This window comes from Protopterus annectens, chromosome 6.part0 (genome assembly GCF_019279795.1).
Source record: "Protopterus annectens isolate FY-2018-M chromosome 6.part0, PAN1.0, whole genome shotgun sequence".
Lineage (NCBI taxonomy): Eukaryota > Metazoa > Chordata > Ceratodontiformes > Protopteridae > Protopterus > Protopterus annectens.
In genome coordinates this window covers 1910651321-1910663658 of record NC_056737.1, presented here as the reverse complement: position 1 = coordinate 1910663658, position 12338 = coordinate 1910651321, and positions in this window count along the sequence as shown.

Below are 12338 nucleotides of genomic sequence, written 5' to 3'. Positions count from 1 at the left end.
GAAATAAATAGGACATGCTGGAGGGACAGATTCATAACCCAGAGGCTCCCTTCACTCTGGAATAAAATCCCAGTCCAGGTTAGGCAGAGTCCCTCATTGACTCTCTTCAAGAGAAATCTTGATGAGTGGATGGGAGATCGTAGGTTTACCCCGGGTATCACTTCTGTGTCACTGTTAGACAGAGGCACAGTATACTAACCTCGAAAAAGGGCATAGCAAAATAAATTTAAAATGGGTGGCGAAAGCCAAACACATTCTGGCTAGGCTTATAAATGCCCTAGGGAAGATAGCCTAGTATGAACCTATGAACCTATGAAAGACTAAAGAACGTTCTTCCAAACCATCATGGAAATTGGAAATTGGAAATTGCAGCTAATATTGGTCTGCTGGTAGAAGGGGAAGCTCTGGCATTAAAAAAGTCTAAAATATGCTCTATAGTAGCAGAAAAATGATCAATTTGTTTTTCATGGGCCCAAATAGTAAATCTCTTCCATCTGCGCAAGCACAGTTTATGAGATGATAGGAGAATGTGGCATACTGGGGAGGAAATATTTAGATGCTTGGCAACTAGTGGAAATCGAGGAACCAAGCTGTCAGCTTGAGGTGCAAAATATCCTGGTGAACACGTCCATCTGGATTGGACAGAAGGTCTGGTATCAGGTCCAGAATCTGGGGTTTTGAATCACATAAGGCCAAAGGAAGGGGAACCAAATCTGTCGAGGCCAAAAGGGGACAATGAGGATTACTGTGCTTTTAAACTTGAGTGCTTTCTTGTTGCTGTACCAAACTACTGACATGTTGTCTGTTTGAATTGCAATTGTCCCCTAAGGTAGAGCTATTTTAAAGGCCTGCAACCCTAGAAGCACCACTCTTAACTCCAGGAAACTGATATGCAGGTTGGCCTCAAAGGGGGACCAAGTGCCTTGGAACATCTTGTCCAGGAAATGCCCCACCATATGGGAGGTGTCCATGGTCACTATTTTAGTGGACTCTAGAAGAACAAAGGGGCAACTGAGGAGAATTTGTTCAGAATACATCCACTAAAGTAAATCCCTCTTGCAATAATTGGTGATCAAAATTTGGTCTGACAAGGGCTGGTGAAGGATAGACCACTAAGAAGCTAGTAGCCATTGCAGAATTGTCATATGAAACCTGGCTAGAGGGACAAGAGTTACTGAGGCTGCCATTGATCCTAAAGTTTGCAAAACTAGTCAAGCAGGAACCCTCTTTCTGTGGATTATATTTTGAACTTGTGCAATAATTCTTTGGAGTCTCTCTCAAGAAAGGGATGCTATGGTTGTCACCACATTTAGCACAGCCCCTATAAATTCTAGATTTTGTATTCGAGTCAATTGGAAATTCTCATGAATTACTGTAGTTCCCAGATGGGCACAGATATTGTGGGTGTAATCTCTGGCTACTATCAACTGATGCCTGGTTGAAGCAGTTATGAGCCAGTCGTCTAAGTATGGAAACACCCAGAATCTTTGCATTCTCAAGTGAGCTGCTACTACTGCCATGCATTTGGTGAACACCCTGGGGGCTGTCGTGAGACAAAAGGCAGCACTCTGAACTGGTAATGACTGGCTCCTAGCTGGAAGCAAAGAAACTTCTTGGAGCGTTTGTCCATCTTTATGTGGTAATAATCATACTGAAGATCTGTCGAGCACATCCAATCGTCTTTCTTCAAATTCAGATTTTTTGAACCACATCTTACCACCAGGGTCTTGCCATCCTTCTCACGCCTGGATAAAGTCTCTTTTACTTTTGGGGCAAACAAGGATGTTCCATCAAAGGATGCATTGATGAAAGAAGACTTGAATGGTTCTGCAAAGTCACACAGGTGCATCCAGGCATGTTTCCTTATGACTACACCTGCACCCACTGCTCTGGATGCCCCTTCAGCTGTATGTGCGATTTAGCCTCATGGATGAATTAGACACAGACTCCAGGGTGGCTAGCTGGGAAGCCACATTCTCTTGGGCTCCTTCAGCCACAGCTCCTGTCAGGGTATCTGACAATTCCTTGATCAAATCCCTCTGAAATTCTGCAACATGTGCCATGAATTTCAAAGACCTTAGAGTGAAAGTTGATGAAGGATAAACCTGCTTCCCAAATCTATCCATAGTCTGAGACTCCCTGCTGGGTGGGTGGATGGATAGATAAACTCTACTCTGTGAGTTCCTTTTTTGTGGTGGCAGCTACAACCATGGCATCAGCAGCTAATCCCTTGGCCCAGAATTGTTTATCTTCGGGGACAGATACGATTTTAAATAACCACAAAGAAAAAGAAATACTGAAAAACACCATGAAAAAGCCAGTGAAATCCACGAACAACTGATTTAATAAAACAAAGTAAAGCTAAGATTTTGTCTGGTCTCTTGAGAATGGGTTCAATGGTGTCTGGAGCCTTGCACGCCCGCTGTGAAATCAAATGAATGCGTTCATCAGTGGGTGGGATCACCCAAGAGGTAGACGGGCGAGTGCTGAAAGCCTGCAGGTAAACAAGATTCCTCCAAGGAGGGACTCTGGGACTTCAAGCCATCCCTCTGCTTTAAAATTTCTAGGATGTCTCCAAAGGAGACATCTTCAGGCGGTGAAATTAAGGACACTTCCCCCTCATCAAAATCTGTATCTTCAGTAATAGATTCCTGAGAGGAATAGAAGTGCTTCTTCTTGCACTTCTTCTTCTGAGGAGCCTCCTCAGGGGGATAATCTGAGGAGGTGTCAGAAGATGACACAGCCTGAGTCTGAGAAACCTGAGACTTCAGCACCCACTGTTCCACTGGAGAGACATGTAGAATAACAGAGCTGGGGGGGTACCTGTTCCATGGAAGTAGGTGACTGAGTCACTGCAAGGGACACTGCCCTCTCCTTTGCCTCAAAGGATGCTCCCCCCCCCCCCAAAGAGGGAAGGAAGCCCGGAACCAAGATAGTCTGCCTCAGGACTGGGGTCACTCCCTGCTCTGAAGAACCTACCCTCCAGATGGAAGCTGGAGCCAAACTAACTCAAGCCAAAGCTCTGAGGAGCAGGGACAGATCTGAAAAACCTGGAGTCAGGTCCTGCCCCTTTGAACCAACAGGGTAGCCACGGCTCCAAGAGGTCTCCAGTTCCGAAGCCATCAAAGAGCTCAGGGGAGTTACCAGTTCCAAAGAGGTGGAAATTTCAGGTCGGTGCAAGGAAGCTTGGAACAGAAAACTCTAAGGCCTCAGAGGAGGTCATAGGAGGAGTGGTCAACAAGGTGAAGGATGGCTCAATTCCAAGACCCAAAGGAGTTGGAGCCGAGAGGGGGCCTGTAAGTCCTCTAGCCCACAAGATTTTATTAACACATCTCTCCACATCAAGCTCAGAAAGACTTTTGGTGGAGTGGATCAAAGATAAGGATGGAGATTTAGGCCTCTGAAGAAAAACGTCTGGAAGTGCACCAGTGAAGGGGTCTACAGATGGACAGTAAATAGTCTAGGAAAATTTTCCCTTGATTCAGAAACTGTAGTTTGTGTTGATGTAATTGGTGCCATTGAAGAAGGAGCAGATGAATTGTCCTGCACCAAAGCCTTCGATCTCTATAGACCTGAAATAGCTGTCAGCGCTGGGGAAATTGTTGTCTCTGGTAATTTAGAGTCAGAAGCCTCCAGTTCTAAGGATCCTTTCAGAACCAAGGTTTTCAGTTTCTTAGTTTTCGAAGCTAATTGAGAAGTCAGAATTGAGACACTCCCCTTTCTGCCCTTGTCCATGGAAGATGAGGACGAAGGGGAGGAAATATCAGTTTTAGCTCTGTCAGTGGTAGATAAAGCTTCAGTGAAGGCAGAGGGGATCAAACCTTTTAAAATAAGCTTGTTATGTCTCTCAGCAAGGACTCAATGACTGAACCCATGGCAAATACTGCAGTCCTCTTAAGTGAATAGGACCCAAGCAATAAACACAAAGGGAGTGAAATTCAGAAGAAGATATTTTGTGGCCACACTTCTGGCATTTTTTAAAACCAGAAGAGCCTTTAGCTTTCAAAATCATCTTAAAAGAATTACAGCTGAAAAGCAGACACTCACACAGAAAAGTTTGAGGGAGAGAGAAGAAGGAAAACTTTTTTTTTTTTAAGGAAAGATAAGGAAAAGGAAAAACTGCCAACAATGATAGTTAAAGATACACCAAGGCCTACAGGAAAGACTATCAACTATGATATTTAGAAATACACAAACGTGTATGAAAAAGAGAGAGAGAGAAGTTAGTAAAAGAAAGGGTAGAGGATCAAGTGGAGAGGAGGTGGAGAGAAATCTCTAAGAAATAACAGTAGAAATTTACCTAATCCCCAAGGAAACTCGAGAGCACTGGCAAAATGCGACTGTTCAGAGAAGCGGCAAACAAAATCTGAGGTAATCGTGAGAGAGGACTTGGGGGGGTAGAGGTGACACTCAAGAGTTTTGGGCTGGTATGAGCTGTAGTAATGGCCAGGTCGGTTCTGATACCAGAACCGGACCCATCTGTCAAGGATAAAATGAAGATTGACAACATCAGATCTGAAGATAGATAAAGTATGATAAAAGAATAGAATAACTGATTTAGCTGTCCCAAAATCTTGAATTGAGATGTCAGAAAAGGCTGGCTTTTAGCATCATTCAAATAATGGAAACTTCTGAAAATATTAAGTCATGATTTGAGATTAATTCCCTATCCTACAAACTAGGAGTTTCAGTGATCTGAGGCGAGTATGGAGAAATAAAAGTTATGTACTCACCATAACTATGCATCGGTGTTGTCCATATTCATTCTTCCTCACTGAATGGGTTTGGATCCGACCCTCAGATCTGATTTGGCCACTTTCTTTAGATTCTAGGATCCAACTCTCAAGCTGCTACCTTACCCATGATGCCCTAACTATTGTGCTACCTCAGATCAAGTTTGGTGCTATTATACACTATCAATATATGGTATCATAACCTAAGCATGACAGAAATGTGAGAGTAGAAAGATGAGGAGCTCAAACAGGAACTATGGTTCCTATTAACAATTTTATTAGGTCTCTCCTAAAGACATGGATAGGTGTGAGGGAAGTTGAAGAAGAATAAAATGGACAACACAGATGTACAGTTATAGTGAGTACATAACTTTTATATCTGTCATTTTCATTCGTTCCTCAATGAATGAGAGAGAGTCCCCAGCTATGATAACCTTGGGTGGTCCTCATGGAATAGTCTGGAGAACTGGAAAACCAAATGCAGCTCTATTCCTGGAGAGGATATCCAATTTGTAATGAGAAATAAAAGTATGAGCATTAGACCATGTGGTAATTGCATAAATATCATCAATGGAATGCTGTAGCCCAAAAGGCAGCTGATGTAGCCATTGACCTAGTCGAATGAGTTTTTGGTCGTCTTGGAAAAGGTAAACCTGTCAGTGAAAAGACATGGGAAATACAATATGTTATCCATTTGGCTAGAGTAATTTTTGAGACTGGTCTTCCCATCATAGTATTAGAAAAGTAGACAAACAATTGATCAGTTTTTCCTAAATTCCTTAGCCCTGTGAAGGTAAAAGTGAAGTTGCCTATGTACATCTAAAAGATGAAGGGTATATTCTCCTTTATTGTCAAACTTAGGAAAGAAAACTGGTAAATTAATCACTCGGTTGATATTTGTTTCAGAGGCAACGCTTGGTAGAAAAGAAGGGTTAGGGCATAAGGTAACTCTATTTTTGTGAAAAATCAAATACAGTGGGTTCAAAGAGAGTGCTTGGAGTTCAGATATTCGTCTTGCTGAAGTTACAGCCACCAGAAATAGTTTTCCAAGATAGAAACTTAATGTCTACGTTAGCTGAAAGTTCAAGGGCTGGATGCATCAATGTCTGCAATACCAAATCAGATCCCAAGGTGGAGTAGGGTCTCTAATTGGAGATCTCAGTAAAAAGTACCTTTAAGAATGGTCTTACATAATTTAGATGAAGCTAAAGCAGAAGCATTGTCTCTGATGTGGTAGTTGTAGATGGCTGCTAACTGAACTCTGATGGTGGAAAAATTTGCCCCACTTTGAAAGATGATGGCAAGAAAATCTAAAACAGCAGGGAGTAGAGCAGTGAAAGGATCCAACTCTGTCTGTTGCGCCCAAAAGGAAAACCTCTTCCATTTAATCTTACAAATCTTCCTAGTCAAAGGCTTATGAGACAAAAAAAGAATTTGATGAACTAGGGAGGAAAGCCTGGAATGTCTAGCTATCATTGGAACTGGAGAAACCATGCAGAAACTTGAGACCTGCAATGTCCGGATGAATCATCCCTGACGGCTGTGACAGGATGTCTGGACTGGGATCCAGTGTCCATGGAGGACATTCTAGGTGAGACCATAGGATGGGAAACCACACTTGCCGAGGCCATAAGGGGGGCAATTAGGATTACTTTGCTCCTCAACTGGAGAGCTTTCTGAAGAAACTTGAGGATCAGAGGTAGGGGAGGGTAAGCATAAAAGAGACCCGAGGCCAAATGTGGAGTATAGCATCTCTCAGTAAATGTCCCTGAGGGAGAATTAGGGCAAAGAACCTGCTGCATTTGCTGTTGAGGGAAGAGGAGAATAGATCACAGCACAGGTGACCCCATCTGTGGAAGATCATATTAGCCACTGACTGACTGAGAGACCACTCATGAGGTGTCAGGATGATCCTGTTGATTTTCTCAGCTAAGATGCTGGATTTCTCCAGTATTTGCATCGCTACAAGAAAACATTGGTGGAGATCTCCCACTGCCAAACCCTCACAACTTCACGGCACAGGGGATAGGATCCAGTTCCCCTCTGTTTGTTGAAGTACAGACTACTGACATGTTGTCTGTTTGAATAGCAATAGTTCCTAGTGGAAGAGAGCTCTGAGGGGCCTGCAATGCTAGAAGCACCATTCTCATCTGAAGGACATTTATGTGCAAGTTGGTCTCTTCTGGGGACCACGTGCCTTGAACAGTCCATCCCAAGTAATGCCTCCCACGCCAAATGGAATGCATCCATGGTCAACGTGGCATTTGGAGGAAGAAAAATAAATGGACGGTTCTGAAACCTGACATAATGTTATCGGATGTTGTAAGGGATGCTGATGAAAAGACCATTGCACTGCTAGAGTCCACTGAAAAATTCTCCTATGAAGACAAGTAGTGGGTATTAAAGTTATTGCAGCAGCCATCGAACCTAGGCTTTTCAGTGCCATTTTTGCTTGAGGAGTCGGACGAGCAAGAACCCGTCTGACATGAGATTGCAAAGTAAGAACTCTGTTTTGAGACAGAAGAGCTAAACACTTGACTGTATCTAGACAAGATACTATAAACTCCAAGACTTGAACTAGCTGTAGTTGTGACTTGGCCAGATTGATTGTAATTCCTAGAGCGTGAGATAATTGCAGTAAGTAATCCTTGACTGCTTCTAGAAGATGCCTGGTTGGTGCAGTAAGGAGCCAGTTGTCTAAGTAAGAAAACATTCTGAATCCGAGCAGTCTTAAATGAGCTGCTACCACTGCCATGCATTTGGTGAACACCCTAGCAGCTGTGGTAAGAACAAAGGGCAGGGCTCTGAACTGATAATGACTGTCTCCCATATGAAAGTGTAGACATCTTCAAGAGCCCGTGTTCATTTTAATGTGATAGTACATGTCTTGAAGATTGATAGAGCACATCCATTCATCCTTCCACAGGAGTGGCCAAATAGACTGAACCCTGACCATCTGGAGTTTGAAATTCTTTACAAAATTATTCAAATAACAAATCCAAAATGGGTCTCAGGTTCCCTGTTTTCTTTGGCACTAAAAAGAAACTTAAGTAAATCCAGGATCCTCTTTGGTCTGGGGGACCACTTGGTTGCCTCTTTTGTCTAGCAGCTTTTGAATCTCTAGAGCTACTAACTCCCTCTGATTTGGTGGAACATCTGGGAGACATTTCCTTTGTCTTTGGGGAACTTGTAACAAGAGAATGAAATGTCCTCTGGATATGATCCTTTGCACCCTTGAATCTTTTGTGATGGCTATCCAGGCTTTTAGGTGCAAGGACAGGTGCCCCAGACTGCTCCAGAGACAGACAGTCAGGCAACCTTTCAGGAATGCTGAAAAGATCTGTCTGAGAAGGAATCTCAAGACCTTTGACTCTGTGGACTGCCCTGCCATATGGGCAGCATCTTCCACTGTACCTATCCCCTCACCCCTGCCTCTGGGGGAAAATACTCTGCATGACTCTTGGAAATGTCCTCAAGAGTTTTGGAACCAGAACTTTTTACCAACACAGTGATTCCTTGAAAAGGGTCTATGCAAGGTAGAAAAGTGTAATCACATGATAGATAAGGTCATTCCATCCTTCTCACTGTAGGAGAGTCTCTCTCTCTATCCCAAACAAAGAAGATCCATCATAAGGAGTGTTGATGAATGATGCCTTGAAGGGCCCCACAAAATCACACAACCGCATCCAAGCATGTCTCCTAATGGCTATGCCTGAACTGGTCGCCTATGAGGAACCTTCAGCTGCATGTGAAATTAACCTCATGTTAGTCAGCAATGGATTGCAGGGTGGTCAGTCATGAGGAAAAGGACTTCTGTTCCTTTGCGGATATGGACCCAGGGGTAGAGTTAGAGAGATCCTTAACTCAGTCCCTCTGTAGCATACAGAAATGTGCCAGGTAATTCAGGAACTGTAAAGCAAAGGTTGATGACACATACACGTGCTTCCTAAACCTGTCCAATGCCCTAGACTCTCTATTAGGAGGATGGACAGTGGACCTCTGTTCAGCCAGCTCCTTTTTAGTGGCTGCCGCAACAACTATGGCATTGAAACAGATTCCCTTGGTCCAGTGTTGTCTGTTGGAAGGGATGCTCAAAATCTTGCCCGGGCATTTGCAGGTCTGATCCATGGAGCCTGGTTCCTACCATGCCCTGCAGGAGACAAGGTCTATAAGCTCATCTGCAGGTGGGGTAACCCAAGATGTAGATGGTTCAGACACAAAGGTTTCCAAGAACACCGATTCCTCCTGGGAAGGGTTTTGGGAAGACCAACCACCTTTCTGGTGAAGGATCTCTAAGATGTCTCAAAACAAGACATCCTCAGGTGGAGATCTAGGGGAATCTTCCCTTTCATCGAAATCAGTGTCTTTTGTGAGTGATTGTTGCAGGGAATCCATGTGCCTCCTCTTGCATGACCTCTTCCAAGGAATCTCTTCAGGGGTATGTTTTAGAGAAGTGTCAGAAAAAGTGGGGAGTTCCCTGGTGGGAACTGCTTGGATCATAGGATCATAAGTGGTTACTAGGCTAATGGCCCTGGGGCCCTACATGCCTAGCCAAGAGTTTATCCCCAAAAAAGAAACCTCAGTCAGCACCTGTTGCCCATGTCAATGAAGGACAAAGGTGGAAACCCTGGGATAAATTTGTGATTTCCCAGCCACTCATCAAGGTTGTGGTTGAAGAGGGTCAGTGAGGTACTCTGTATGATATGTATGGGCAGTCTATTCCAGAGATAGAGCAGGCTCTGGAAGACTAACCTTTCTCTCCAGCAGGTTTTGTTGATGTTGCATATTAGATTTAAGCCTTTAAAGCGGGTAATGCATGAGGAGTTAGACTTACAGATATGGAACAACTCTAGTAGGGCAGGGTCTGATATTGCCTTGTAGGCAAAACACAGATCACCTCTGATCAATCTGTATGATACCAAGTAGAGTGACAGTGATTTCAGCCTGTCTGCATAGGACAGGTGTTGAAGGCCATGATTCTCTTTGTGAGGTATTTCTGTGGCCTTTCCAGTTGGTGCAGGTGTTCAGACAGGTACATACCAAACAGGGCATTATACTCAATTATAGGCCTAATGAGGGAGGAGTACAGAGAGGTAATAACCTCCTTTTTTCTGGATGTAATCCCTTTACTCAGAGATGAACCAAGTAAAAGGCTTTTCGGCCCACTGCTGCTACATGATGTCCGAATGTGACATTGCTGTCAACATGAGTACCCAGGTGTCTCACCACAAGTTGTGTGCTAAGGGGGTTGTTGTCGATGTGGTAATTAGTAGGGGCCGTGTTTTTGCCAAATGGTATGATAATACATTTTTTTGTGTTTAACTTAAGGCCATGAATTTGACACCAGTCATTTGTTGCTGTGAGACTCGCTTGCAGTATGTTAATATCATTTGGGGACTCAATGACCGCACACAACTTACAATCATCTGCAAACCTGGTCAGCCACAGGCCCTTTGTCTTTGCCTAGACCTCTGAGAAGTAGATGCCAAACAGTAGGGTTCCCAGGACAGATCCCCGGGGAACACCACTAATGACAAATCTGCTGTCAGAAGTGGTGGCACCTGTTTTGACCTTGTGGGTCCTATCGGTGAGCCAGATGGCCACCCAACCTAACAAAATAGGCTTTCTGATGATGCCCGAGTGGGAGATTGTGTCAAAGGCCTTGGCCAAATCAAGGTAAGCTGTATGCATTGACTTTCCCTCATCCAGAGCCTTGGTGACAGTCTCAAAGAAGTCAACCAGGTTTAACAGGCAAGATCTGCCCAATGATGAATCTGAACTGGATGGGGCAAGTGCTTGGAGATTGCCAATGTCCTTGTTTATGAGATCCATAATAATATGCTCCATGGCTTTACAGATCAGACTTGTCAAGCTAATGGGGTGATAGTTTCCCGGGTCAGTAGTGGCACCACCTCTGTGCAAGGGGATGAAAATGGCAGTTCTCCACTCTGCTGGAATGAAGCCTGTAATTAGGCTGTGGTTGAATATGGTTTTCAATGGCAAAGCTAGTTCTTGCTGGAGATGGTGGTGAATACAGCCTGGGATACTATCAGGTCCCATGGAAGCTGTGTTATTTGCCTTAGATAGGGCCTTTAACACTTGATCTACAGAGATGTGAGGTGCAGGGCAAGTATCGGGGATGTCGAATGGGCCTTTGGGGGATAGGGGTGTGAAGTTTGTGCTGAACCTATCACCTAGCAGGTTGGCTAAGTCAGGAGGATCAGTGTAAGTGGTACCATTAAGTACTAATTCAGAACAAACCTGGGCTTTGCCATGGAGGTTCTTGACATAGCTGAAGAAGGCTTTGTGGTTTCCTTTTGTTTTGGAGACTAGTTTCAATTCATAAATGGCTTTGGAGGTTTTCACTAGTGATCTAATTTGCTTGTTGAGGCAGAGGTGGGAGTTTTTCCAATTTGGAATTTGTGCCTTTTTACCCTTGGACAACAGTTTCTTCCTTTTGTTGTAAAGCCTGTTGACAGAGGATGTCCACCAGACAGATTTGTGTTTCCTTGAGGAGCAGGTTTTAGTTCTGTTGGACATGGCTGAGTCCATGTAGTTTACAGATGCTTAATTGTCTGCATCCTCTGATGGGGCTGGTGGTGTGAAGCTACTGATACCCTCCCTTAGTAGGTTGTAGTCAGCATTTGAGAAGTTTTTTAGCCTGGTTACGGCTGGGGGGGGGGGGGGGGAGGTTGGGGTTGGGTGAGATAGAAACCTCAAATGAGACAGACCGATGATCTGATCCCACCAGGGAATAACATACTATGGTAGTGGTGCAGTGGTTACCCATGCTGGTGAGAACCAAGTCCAGAATGTTATCTCCCCTTGTGGGGGATGAGACGAGCTGGTCTAGTGCTTTAGAGTTGATGAAGTCAAGGAATCATTGGGTGAGTGCATTAGTGCAGGAATAGTTCACCCAGTCTATGGTGGGGTAGTTGAAGTCACCAAGGATCAGGGTGTTAGGGGGTACCTTGATGGAATTAAGTAGGTCCAGGTAGGAGGAGTGGGTGTCCTGAGTAATGATGGGGGGTCTATAAGCTGGCTATAACTTGGATGGGTGTCTTGCCAACTGTCAGTTGCATCTGGAGTAATTCCAGTGTGTCATGCTGGCAAACCAGTCTGGAGGTGTGCCTGTCCTTAGTGAATATATAGACTCCACCACCCTTAGTCTTTCCGACTTCATTTTCGGGTTGGAAAGTGTGGAATGAGGTATAGCCTGGTAAGGCAGGAGTGCTCTCCGCTGCCCTGAACCAAGTTTCTGTGACCGCCCAGACATCGGCATCGTCCAGTGTGAGGACAGCCTCCAGTGAGTGCATTTTCAGGTTAAGGCTCCTAATGTTAAGCAGCATGATCTTCAATTTGCTTTTTGACAGATCTTTTATATTGGAAGATTTGTCTTTGGGACATAGCCTAAAAAAGGCACAATTGGGGAGGCAAGAGCCTTGGCCAGGTTCCAGAAGCTCATACTGGCTGTCTGCCACTGATGTGTAGGATGGGTAGACTCAGACACAGGATCCAAAGAATGAACAGGGATTAGAGTCACAGATGCAAGAGTCAAAACTGCTCTGGGGTGAGATAAAACCCTTTGCACCACCTCGAAGGCAG